The sequence below is a fragment of the Mus musculus genome, chromosome 14 (genome assembly GCF_000001635.26).
Source record: "Mus musculus strain C57BL/6J chromosome 14, GRCm38.p6 C57BL/6J".
NCBI lineage: Eukaryota > Metazoa > Chordata > Mammalia > Rodentia > Muridae > Mus > Mus musculus.
In genome coordinates this window covers 111,635,783-111,648,166 of record NC_000080.6, presented here as the reverse complement: position 1 = coordinate 111,648,166, position 12,384 = coordinate 111,635,783, and the positions used below count along the sequence as shown (strand labels likewise).

Sequence of the window (12,384 nt, the reverse complement as noted above, 5' to 3'; positions counted from 1 at the left end):
CTGCTCCCACTTTCTTACTGAATATTCTTTCACAATAAGTAGGAGACAACAGAGAAGCAGACATTCCTACAAATGTCTTCAGGAATATATGTAAAAAGACCAAACAGAAATCTAATGTAATATATAATGCTTTATTTTATTAAATCATTTTTATAGATATTTGTTTTACACTAAGCAAAATTTAATGTAGTGACTTAATGTATTTAATATAATGATTCAGTGGAGGAGTTTTTATGAACATTCCATGAGTTTCCAATGCTATTTTTCATATTTTATTAAATATTTAAAATGTTGCTTATTTTAGCTAAATATGTGCTTCTGTTTCCTAACACAATTTACATTACTTGTTTAGAGTTAATTTTGAGATAATCCACACAAACTGTTTAAAACCATCTCTAGAATGTTACAATAACTGAATAAGTGTTAGTGATTACTATAAATAGTTTATTGTAATATTGGCAATTGTTACAGGCATTCCTGTAGTTTGTATCTGTGTGACAAAGAAAGCATTGAAGAATCCAACATAAGATCTGCAAGATTTTCTCCCCCCAGAATAGACATTGTTTAAAGGAAGGCTATTGTTGATCTTAATTAAATGTGGATTTGTAACACCCAAGAATCTACCAAAAGCTTAAGTGCATGTTGGCTTCCAGATTTAAATAATTCTTTTTGTTTACTGGAATTTAAAATTGACAGTGTTTGAAAGATGGCACTTCAGATGATATCCACTACAGATCCACACATGAAGAAATTTATTAAAACTACCTGTAGCACATGGAAAATTCCGCTGTGCTATTCTGTTGATAATGTCAAAAATCATGAAATTGTTTGAGTTATTAAGTGAAGTTTCAGTATAAAACATATTTTGATATGCTAAAGAGAAATTGTAAAGAAGTCATTAAACTGTCTGTGGGATAAGTATGTGGTTTGACCTATATTAATGTATCTGTAACATCAAAGTCAATATTTAGATAAGAAAATGATGGATGCATTTATTGAAAATGAACAGTCACTTTAAGCTTTTAAGAATTCAAAGTTAGAACTTATTAGCGTATCACAGTTGTAAAGCAGTATAAATGTATGTATCAATTCTGAATGTTGCTGAAGTGTATTTTTATTAATATCAGTGTGTATGCATATACTGACATTATGTGAATTAAAAAATTCTACTTAAAGGGAAATAAATATACTTAAGATCCTTTGTTTCTGCATTTTATACAGTTTATGTAGTACAGGAATTTATATTTTAAGCATACAAAAGTTTTAAGTTTTTAAAAGACTAATGAATTTTTTCAGTGACAATTGGGCACATGTATAAGATTCGTTCTGACTACTGCCGAGTTCTTTCCGATGCTCTTCCATCACATTTCTCTTCCTTGCCTTATGAATTTTATCTTTCAGTTATTGCATCATGAGGATTCCACTTTTAATTCTATCAAACATTTTGGATTTATGACAGTAGCTCCAAAGTTATTTTCAGTTACATGTATAAAATACATAAAAGTTAGGTCATAATCCCAATTAAAAAATACCTTTCTTAAAGTGAAAATTCAAAAGGAAGAATATAACTTCAATGCTAAAATATAAAAAACGTGTTTTCTTGAAAGAAAATATTTTAAGCCTTGATATTTTGCTTAATTATATAGTTCGATTTTATAGGAATTTGCTGTTGGGCACTTTGTATGCAAAAGAGTGCTATGTGAGAAGTTTTTTTTTTTTTTTTCCAAGGTTGCAGATATTTTTGGCTTAGATTTTATAAACATAAGCAGAAACTAGATATTCAAAAAATCTCTTTAGCATGTGTGCCAATTCAGTGTTCAAAGATCAGAGAACAAAACAATATATTTACTACAGATTCTGTTCTGAAAACAACCCAGTTTGAAAACAAAGTTTTAAAGTGTATGTGACTATCAGCTCTGTGTGTGATTTTCCTGGCCTTGACTCCCTTTAGAATAGCAACTGCATACTACAAGTAACATGTCCTTGCAGCTAAACAACTCAATGACTGAAGTTACATAAATTGTGATCTTTGAAATTTGTGATTTTTTGGAATACTTTTCTATAATTTTGTAGAATTTTTTTTGCATTAAAATCTTTAATTACAGATCTTTTACTTACATATTATGGTTTCTGAATTTTTTAATCTGTTTGTTTTATTGGATATTTTCTTTATTTACATTTCAAATGTTATCCCCTTTCCCAGTGTCTCTCCCTCCCAGAAACACCCTATTACATCCTCCCTCCCCCTGCTTCTAAGAGGGTGTTCCTCCACCCACCCACCCACTCCCACCTCTCTGCCCTGGATTCCCCTACACTGGGGCATCTATGGTGCCTTCGTAGGACCAAGAACCTCTCCTTCCACAGATGCCTGACAAGGCCATCCTCTGCTACATATGCAGCTTGAGCCATGTGTACTCCTTTGTTGATGGCTTAGTTAACCCTGGGAGTTCTGGTGGGTCAGGTTGGTTGGTATTGTTCTTCCTTTAGGGTTGCAAACCCCTTCAACTCCTTCAGTTCTTTCAACTCCTATATTGGGGACCTCTTGCTCAGTCCAATGGTTAGTTGCAAGTATGTGCTTCTATTTGTAAGGCTTTGGCAGGGCATGTCAGGAAACAGCCTTATCAGGATTCTGTCAGAGTGCACTTCTTGGCATCCACAATAGTGTCTGGGTTTGGTAACTGTTTATGGGATGAATCCCCAAGTGAGACAGTCTCTTGATGGCCTTTCCTTCAGTCTCTGCTCAACACTTCATCTCCATATTTGGTCCTGTGAGTATTTTATTCTCCTTCTAAGAGGGACTGAAGCGCCAACACTTTGGTCTTCCTTCTTATTGAGCTTCACGTGGTCTGTGAATTGTATCTTGGTTTTTTGGAGCTTTTGGGCTAATATCCACTTCTCAGTGAGTAACTACCATGTTTGTTCTTTTGTGATTGGGTTACCTCACTCTGGATCATATTTTCTAATTCTATCCATTTGCCTAAAATTTTCATGAAGTCATTTTTTTAAATACTTGAGTAGTGTAAATGTACCCCATTTTCTGTATCCATTCCTCTGTTGAAAGACATCTGGGTTCCTTCCAGCTCCTGGCTATTATAATAAGCCTGCTATGAACATAGTGGAGCATAACTTGTTTTTCTTATGTGTGAATGTGTTTGTATTGTTTTCTTGTGCTTTGTTCTTTTTTGTTATTTATTTACTTGTATACAGTCTTCAAATATATACATTCTCTCATTTAGAAGAGTCTATATTGTGGATACTTTTCTTTTTTTCCTTATACCACTTTATTGTTCTGTTGTTAATTTTATGTCTATTTCTGTATAGATCACCTTTAATCAGACTTCATTCTCTGGTATGGACATTTTACTGACATTCACTTATATGGAGATTTACTGCAGAATGGTCTCTAGCTTTATATTTCCTTCTTCTTGTGATTGATTATGCTTAAGATAGAACTTTGGCCCTTACATTTATGTCTTGGCTAGCTTTATGTCAACCTGACCCAAGGTGGTTCAAGCTAAAAAGAGAGAAATCTCAATTGAAAATAAAAATGCCTTCATAAGGTCTGGCTGCAGTTGTCCTCTTCATCTTAATTGATGTGGAAGGGCCCAGTCCATTTCGGATGCTTCCATCTCAGGGCTGATATTCCTGCTCCTGGTCTCTCAATGAGAAAGCAGTGTGAATAAACAAGGTGGAATGGGTCAGTTAGAATCTCTCTTCCATGGCTTGAGCTCCGGTCCTGATTTCTTCCAATGATGAATGGAAATAGCCAAATAAACTCTTTCCCCTCGGTTTGTTTTGGTATTGGTGTTTCATCATAACAAGAGTAACCCTGGCTAAGTCAACATGTGAATGGAGAGCTCTGTCACTAAGCTATGTCCCCAGGCCCAATAGCCTTTGAAGGATTAAATTATCAAGTACAGTCTCTTTAGCTTATTCAAAGAAAAGTTACATACCACTCAAACAAAATAAGAATACTTCATTATTGCACATACAGACACTTCTTTTAAACATGTCATGGTTATTTTATTTCCTAACAGCATTATGTACTATAGAAATAACGTAAAATTTTTATAAGTATGTGTAATCTCTAAAAACCAATGATATGCACACATTCCTTTTTATCATCCTTTTACTTTATTTGATAAAGATAAAATATATGCAATGTACTCTAACATTAGGTTTACTTATTCTTTTACTTACTCACACATTTGATTTGAGGCAGGGTTTCAGGTAGCCCAGGATGAAAGTCACAACATAAAATGACTTGACTTATTAACCCTGCTGCTACCTCTTGGGTTTAGCTATTACAACCTCAGCCACACAGCATACCTTCATTTAGATATGTTGGTCTCTAGCGTTCAGAAAGGGTTTTTGTCCTTGTCATAGCTTATCACTACAGTCCAAGGAGTCTAACACAGGAAACACAAGTGATGCTTTTCCCAGGTGACTTCTCCAGAAACAGGCCAATGGTGCTAGTTTGTTTCTTTTCTGTGAAGCACTTTGTTTCACTATAATTTAAATGTAATTTAAACCCAGTAGTTCAGCATTTAACTAATACAGACCTGTTTGTTTGTTTGTTTATAGTTTGTGAACATTTTTATGTATTTTTTATTTTCTGTTTTTAGTTACTCAGTTTACATCCCACTCACCCCCATCTCCTGGTCACCGCATCCCATAATCCTTCCCTTCTGCCCTCCTTCCCTTCCTCTCTGAGAGGGTTTAGCCCCTTCTAGGGATCCCTCTTCATGGCACATCAAGTCTCTTTGGGGATAGACACATATTTTCCCACTGAGGCCATAATAGCACAAAATTTATGGGGCAGGGAGGAGGTATGGGGTGTGGACCAGCTGGAGGGTAGAGAGAGAGGGGAATAAAATCTGGAGTGTAAAAACATATAAATAAATAAATAAATAAATAAATAAAAGATTAAATAAAAAGGATTGAAAAAAGTGGCAAGAGCTTCCCCATCTCAGCTTTTATCCCTGTTGATTGTATAATTTCCCTCTCCCCACTTCTTATCCCCCTTATCTTTGATGTCAGTTGAATTATCCTGTCAGGTTTCTATTTCCTCAGTTTTTCACTTTATATTCAAGGGGAAAGGATTGTATAAGGGGCTTGTGAGCCTGCAAGGGAGCAGGTGAGAACGTTTCTAGGGATGCTCCTGGAAGGACTGTTTGCAGCTTTTCTGTACTCCTGAATTGCATTTCTGCTTGGGATTTTTAAGGACAAAGCCAGCATGGTTCCAACTACTGTAGGTTCCTTATAGCATTGGTGCTCTGTATGAGGATAATCTATTAAACAAAGAGATGTTTTGTTTAACTGCCTGGAGAGACAGCTCAGCAGTTAAAAATCACTGGTCACTCTTGCAGAGGACTCAGGTTTGGTTCCTAGCCCCAAGATGTCTGCTCACAGCTATCCTATAACTACAGTTCCACGGGATCCAGTACTCTGTTCTGTTCTTCGTGGGCATAGCACACATGTGGTGTCCAGACAAAATGCTCATATGTATACAGTGAAAATAAATCTTTAAAAAATATACATAATAGGGCCAGCAAGACAGATCAATGATAAAAATGACAGCTCAATTACCACTGTACTGCCCAATATGAGTCACAATCTATGATTCTAACCCTTTTTTAATTGAGAAATTTAGCTATCACATCTAGTTTTGAATTTAATTTTACATACAGGGGCATTTAAGGGCACTTAAAAACCTTAAAATTAAAATTATTGTTGTTGTTGTTGTGTTTATGCCAGAGGATAGAGTTGGGGGAGGGGGAGCAGCTTTCATGGGCGAGTCACAATTGTAAAAGAAAGAGAGTTTTAGCTGGCACTTTAAAAGCACTCTCCCCTGTATTTTGTAGTGAAGCATAATATGTTATTTAAGTTTCACTAAAATGCCATAAATAATTTACGTGGCATTGATCATGTCTTACAATTTACTGATAGGTTGCTGAAGAGTATGGAAGTACTCGTGTGTATGTGAACTCCCGAGGGAAAAAGCTCTCAGCCTTCAGAGTTACACAGCAAAAAGCTCTCAATTCTGAGTTCTTTCCTCAGTCGCACCTTTGTTCTTCTCTCTTACCTCCTGCAGTTGTATCCGGATCTCTAGCATCTCTGTTTCTATCACCCTCATCTCAATTATCGGTATCCAACATCTCCATGTCCATCTTGTTCTCTTCTGGTACTTTTCAATCTTGGGTCCTACGAGAGTAGAAACCTGTGAGGCTGATTAGAAGACACAATTTCTTAAAATAAATAAATAAATAAATAAATAAATAAATAAATAAATAAATAAATGATTTATTTACTTATTTATTTATTGGCTTTTGACGTTTTGACCGGGAACTTGCTTTGTACTCTAGGCTGGCCTCAAACAGACATCCACCTGCCTCCACTTCCTCTGTGCCAGAACTAAGGTCATGGAGCACCACACACAGATACAGTGAAATTTAAGATGCAAAAAATATACATGTCTGTAAATTAAAATCAACTTCATAATTAACACTGGAACCTCTGAAGTTTGAGTTCTCTGCTTTCTGAAAAGTCTTTCTCTTATATGTCAATGAATTTTATATTGTCTTTTCTTTTGCTCAGGAGAAACTTTGCATAGCTCTGTGATGAAAAAATACACAAGGACTTCATGCTTTATTCTTGTGACTTATTGTGATATAAGAATTGTGCACTTTAAAATTACATAAGAATCATATCACCAGAATAAAAAATAAATCCAGTTTAAATCTGGTTAAAGCAGGTTGTGGAAAGTTTAGTTAATATTTTTGAATGGAAACTTAATGTACTTGTGAACAAATAGTATAAATTCATTACTTATTTAAAATACAATTTCAAACTTAGGAAAGTTGAAGAATTTTTCTGTTGATAGTGCCAAGATTCAAGCTTATCTTCTATGTAGTCACCAAACCTTCCCCATTTTTCAATGTTTATTATTCACACTGTGTGTTCTTCTTTCTAATTAGAGTGTAACAATCGGCCATACACAAAAAATTATCATAAGGGCAAGTCAGGATAGACAACACATCATTTTTAGAATTAATGTTTTGGCAAATATTGGGATATTGTTTCTGATAATTATTGTAACAGCCCCAGTAATTGCACATTTTTAAATAAATAAATTCTTACCAGCAGCTTATTCAATTATGTGAGGATTCTTTCAAAAATCCCTGAAAACAGACATGATTAGCATTACAGATGGAGCAAGTTATATTTAAGGATATGTGTGTGTGTGTGTGTGTGTGTGTGTGTGCATGTGTGTATAGATATGCATAAAATAAAAATTGATAAAAAGAGTTCTTGATTGTGAAAGAGAGTAAAGCAGGTAACTGGTAATGTTTGAGGTAGGAAAAGGAGGATATAAATAATGTTATAATCACAAACACAAAATCAAAGAATAGTTTTGATCCTAAAAGTCAGCTGTTAGAGAACAATAGGAATCTTTTCTTTTAAAATTAAAATATATTGGTTATTTGAAAATGACTCCAAGTGACTGGATTTTGTTAAACTTTTTCCTATGAGTTTCTTGGTGTTAATTCAGATTTTTCTGGAATTAAAAATTGTGTGAAATTGCATATTTGTACTGTTATAAGAATCAACCATTTTAGTTTTCTCTATGGTTCTCATTCAAAAATTTTAACTTAAGGTGTATGACAACAACAGAAAATTCTTAAGGTTAATCTTGTGGTCTTGAATGAACACCATTCCTTTGAAAACTTTCAACTGCATCGGAAGACAAGTTGACTAATAGGAAAAGGAGAAGACGTTTGGTTTCATGATGATTTATATAAAATTAGAAACAACACATTCCTTATGATAAACAGTAACAATCGATGAGATTATGGCTACATTAGTACATCATTTGTAAATTAACTTTCATTACTTAAGAAGATATTTTACAACAGGATAAATGACAGTGCTTATTATGTTAGACATCAATGGGGTCCCATCAGTTTCTCTGGCTTCACTCTAAGAAACAATATCGAAATGAAACCTGCATGGAAATCCATTAAATAATGCAACCACAGAAATAACAATTTAGGCATAGGTTTTTTTTGCACAAATTTTTAAAATATTATAATTATAATATTCTCATCCTAATTTTGATTTTTTATTATTTATAAGATTTAAAATTTTTATTTTATTTCTTTATTTATTTTATTAGATATTTTTTTATTTACATTTCATATGTTATCCCCTTTCCTAGTTTCCCCTTCTAAAGCTCCCTATCCATTCCCCCCTCCTCCTGGCATAGTTTTAATAAGAGTTTTGTTTTAGGTTTATTTGGAGTTTTTTTTTCCTTATTCCCATAATAAATGCTGTAAAAGCTCTACTAGAATTTAAGTAATGTAAAGGAAAAAAGTTTGAATTTCTGCTCATTTAATACAGCTAGACCCCAAGCATCCTTGGATTACAATTTAATGAATGAGAGTAAAAATAAGAATTTTTTCTTGTAATTATTTAACCCAATCTTATAATTGATATCATGAAGGAGAAGTTTTATAGCTATATTCTACAGGCATAAAACACCATTTTCATTTGTCAATAGATGATGAAATTAGAAGTAAACATCCTAAAAATAAAAATATCCCTGAGGATGAAGGATGCTGAGCATTTTTTCAGGTGCTTCTCAGCCATTCGGTATTCCTCGGGAGAGAATTCTTTGTTCAGTTCTGAGCCCCATTTTAAATGGGGTTATTTGATTTTCTGGAGTCCACCTTCTTGAGTTCTTTATATATATTGGATATTAGTCCCCTATCTGATTTAGGATAGGTAAAGATCCTTTCCCAATCTGTTGGTGGCCTTTTTGTCTTATTGACGGTGTCTTTTGCCTTGCAGAAGCTTTGCAGTTTCATGAGGTTCCATTTGTCGATTCTCTAAGCAGGACATGTAAAGTGCATGATGGATATTTAATCTCTGTAATCTTAAAATTGTTCAAAATTTCATGATTGATTGCTGAGAGAGGTAGATTTAGCCTCAAAGAGATGATTTTCATAATTAGTTATCTGGAAAAAAAATGGTTAGCCCTGAAATCATAATCACTCAACCAACAAAAATGGAGTCAGAAGGTGATGTGTATATATTTATATGCTTCTCTGTGTAATAGTAATCAAAGAAAAACATGCCATCAATTTGAGAGATAGTGGGAGAAAAGGCACAGAAGGGGCAAATAAGACATGAGACAGGTTAAATGGAGAACAGAGAAGGGATGCAATCATATTTTAATTAGAATATTAAATTAATGATGTAATAGCCAGTGCCAATAAGCTTATCCTGATCCTAAGGCTCAGGGAACATTGTAGATGAGAGGGAATAAAGATGGCATCCAGAGGATCAAGAACTTTGCTATACAACTGTGTCTTCTAGTCACATCAGAAGGTATATCCAGTAATTCTCACTAATGTGACTATCCAACATGCCAAGCTATGTGCGAAAAGCCAACAAGGCCTCAGGCCTACACAAAGTACTACAGACAACTGACTAAACTTGGCAATGGGAGATGTGCAAAAACCATACCAACTAGCTTTCTGGTGCCAAATTGTCAGCCTAGAAATTATACATTCAAGTAAGTTTTCATAGAATTAGCAGGATAAATGTCAGAGTATATATGTATATACAATTACCTATACTCAGGCAATAGTAATTAATGAAGAAGTAGTCTGTCATAAAATCTAAGTATGTAAACAACGAAAACAGATTCAGCAGGCTCTCTCTCTCTCTCTCTCTCTCTCTCTCTCTCTCTCTCAGTGTGTGTGTGTGTGTGTATGTGTTTGTGTGTGTGTAAAATTAATAAAGAAGACATGGGAATAGTTGGAGTGAGAAAATAGAAGTTTATGTAATTGGATTTTAATTAAAAATATATATATAGTAAAAATTGCATGTGATCATCTCTATCAACACATACTTTCTTTAAATGATATATACATGTGTTTTTTACATTTCTAAGTAAAAAATACCAACACTCATAGCTTTATGCTTTATGCCCTTTTTTAACCTTTAAACTTTTGCAACTCATTTTTGATTTTTTGATTTTCTAAACATTCAATTGGCAGTTTACTTTGAACTCATCATTTTATTGACATGTAGTTCAGCCTAGTCTCTGAGATAAAGATTCATTTAAGTGTTATTTTTGTTTTCAAAACTCAATAGTAATTTCTTAATATCACCCATTAAGTAAAGTTCTAACAATCTTGCAATTGTTGCTGGGTCTAAACAATATCAGTGTATCTCAATCCACTGATAAACTTTGTGCTTTTTAAAAATATCCTTTGTTGTGATTCTTGTCATAGATATCTCTCTCTCTCTCTCTCTCTCTCTCTCTCTCTCTCTCTAGTGCTCCTTATTTTTGTCTTTCTAATCTAAACACCTTTGCTTCAGTCTCTGCTCTTGGTTTACACTGATTGTCCAGCTGGTGTGGTTTAACTTGTTTCTCATTTCCTTCTGTTGTTTCTAAACCACTAGTGAAATTGAAAGACAACCAGAGGAATTTTCATGTAACACTAGGCCAGTTCTCAGTCCTTTTAGCATCTATAAGATAGAATGATTGTAGCTTTTCAGCTGCATTAAAGCACATATATAAAATTAAATAATCAATAATGATTTTGTTTCTGTATAACAAAGATAAAAAAGATTCTCTGCACTGTTTTGTCCAGACAGAATTTAGCCAGAGTTATTCAGAAGCAACATGGGAATCAGTATCTCTTTATCTCGGGTTCTTTTTTGTCATTATTTTTATAAATGTACATGTAATGGAGTAATGTTTTGTTATGTATTATCTCACTCATTGGCTTTCCTAAATGACAGTATTTGCAGGTCACCCCCAGTTACCTGGTTTATCAAAAGGGATGTGGACTGAAAATGCTGCTTGGCCTTTACTTCTCTGCCAAATGAAAACCATTAGTTAAAAATGTGCTACGTCTCCTTTGCCATCATCTCTCATACTAATTTTATAAGCTGTGTGAGATATGCTGTGCAACACAACGTTGGCCCGGGAGGATCCATACCATTAAATTTGACTGAGGCTGGAGCCAGAGCTGTTTTACAGTGTGTGGTCTCCCCATCTTCATGAGAGATAGTCATGGAATCTGACAGCACAGGCTTTGTCAAGGTAGAGTGTGCAGAGTGGCCAACAGCTGCTTACCAGTTCACGGAATGTGTTGCAGAGGGTGATCTTAATGAGTGTTTCTAATTTCCATGTTTTTGTCTGAATCCCAGATTTTTCTTTCTAGGATTCCTTCACCTAACCAGAACTGACTTCATCAGAGAGTTATGATGGTTAACTCTATCAGTCTTCTACCTGAATGCCCCAAGATATTGATGAAGTCAACAAAAACATTGAGCCTCAGAACACAAGAAATCTTGGACAAACTGGGAGACAGCTTGTCAGTATCTAAGGTATTTATCTATTCAAAGAAATGTACATAACCTACAGGCATAATGTTCCCACAGTATTAAATAATATAATGAACTGAAGGTTTCTTCCAAAATAAAAATCATTTTCTTATGTCCAGTACTTTAGACATTAACATGTAGTGTTACAAGGTAATTATCAAATGATTTTGATTTGAAAATGGATAAACATTTTCCATAAGACACATATTAATCTAAACAGCCTTTTGGATACACACTGTTGCTATTCAAACAAAGTGTTCTTAGTATAGTTTATGTATCTTTGACCCTAGCATCAGGAAACATAAACTTTGAGTTGCTCTTTAGACTATGCTATCTTGGTCCTGTTGTACATGATGTTTAGCAAGTGTTTGATTACTAAGCTGTGTTCTTACATCTCGCAGGTGGTTTTAGTTTTGTTTTTGACAAGGTCTTCCTGAATATCCTAGGCAAGTCTTCTGCTTTTCCTGCCTCAGCCTCCCAGGTGTCTTAGTCTACAGGTCTGTTCTGGTGAGGTGCTTTGTTTTCTTTTCATTTTTTAAATATTTTTATTAGGTATTTTCTTCATTTACATTTCCAATGCTTTCACAAAAGTCCCCCATACGCTACCCCCCAATCCCCTACCCACCCACTCCCACTTCTTGGCCCTGGCGTTCCCCTGTACTGAGGCATATAAAGTTTGCAAAACAAATGGGCCTCCCTTTCCACTGATGGCTGACTAGGCCATCTTCTGCTACATATGCAGCTAGAGACATGAGCTCCGGGGGGTACTGGTTAGTTCATATTGTTGTTCCACCTATAGGGTTTCAGACCCCTTTAGCTCCTTGGGTACTTTCTCTAGCTTCTCCATTGGGGGCCCTGTGATCCATCCAATAGCTGACTGTGAGCATCCACTTCTGTGTTTGCTAGGCCCCGGCATAGCCTCACAAGATACAGCTATATCAGGGTCCTTTCAGCAAAATCTTGCTAGTGTATGCAATGGTG

At 34.8% G+C, this 12,384-nt stretch overlaps 1 long non-coding RNA gene across 7 annotated transcripts in view; it reads left to right on the top strand.

The window, feature by feature from the left end:
* Nucleotides 1-12,384, top strand: part of Gm30439 — a 94,858-nt gene that overhangs the window by 27,346 nt on the left and 55,128 nt on the right. For 6 of the 7 annotated variants that reach the window (XR_003951226.1, XR_001781455.2, XR_001781448.2 and 3 more), the window contains exon 2: nucleotides 11,241-11,406. This is a non-coding gene — a long non-coding RNA (predicted gene, 30439). Of the gene's footprint in view, nucleotides 1-11,226; nucleotides 11,407-12,384 lie in introns of all 7 variants that reach the window. The other variant, XR_003951224.1, reaches the window with a different exon arrangement.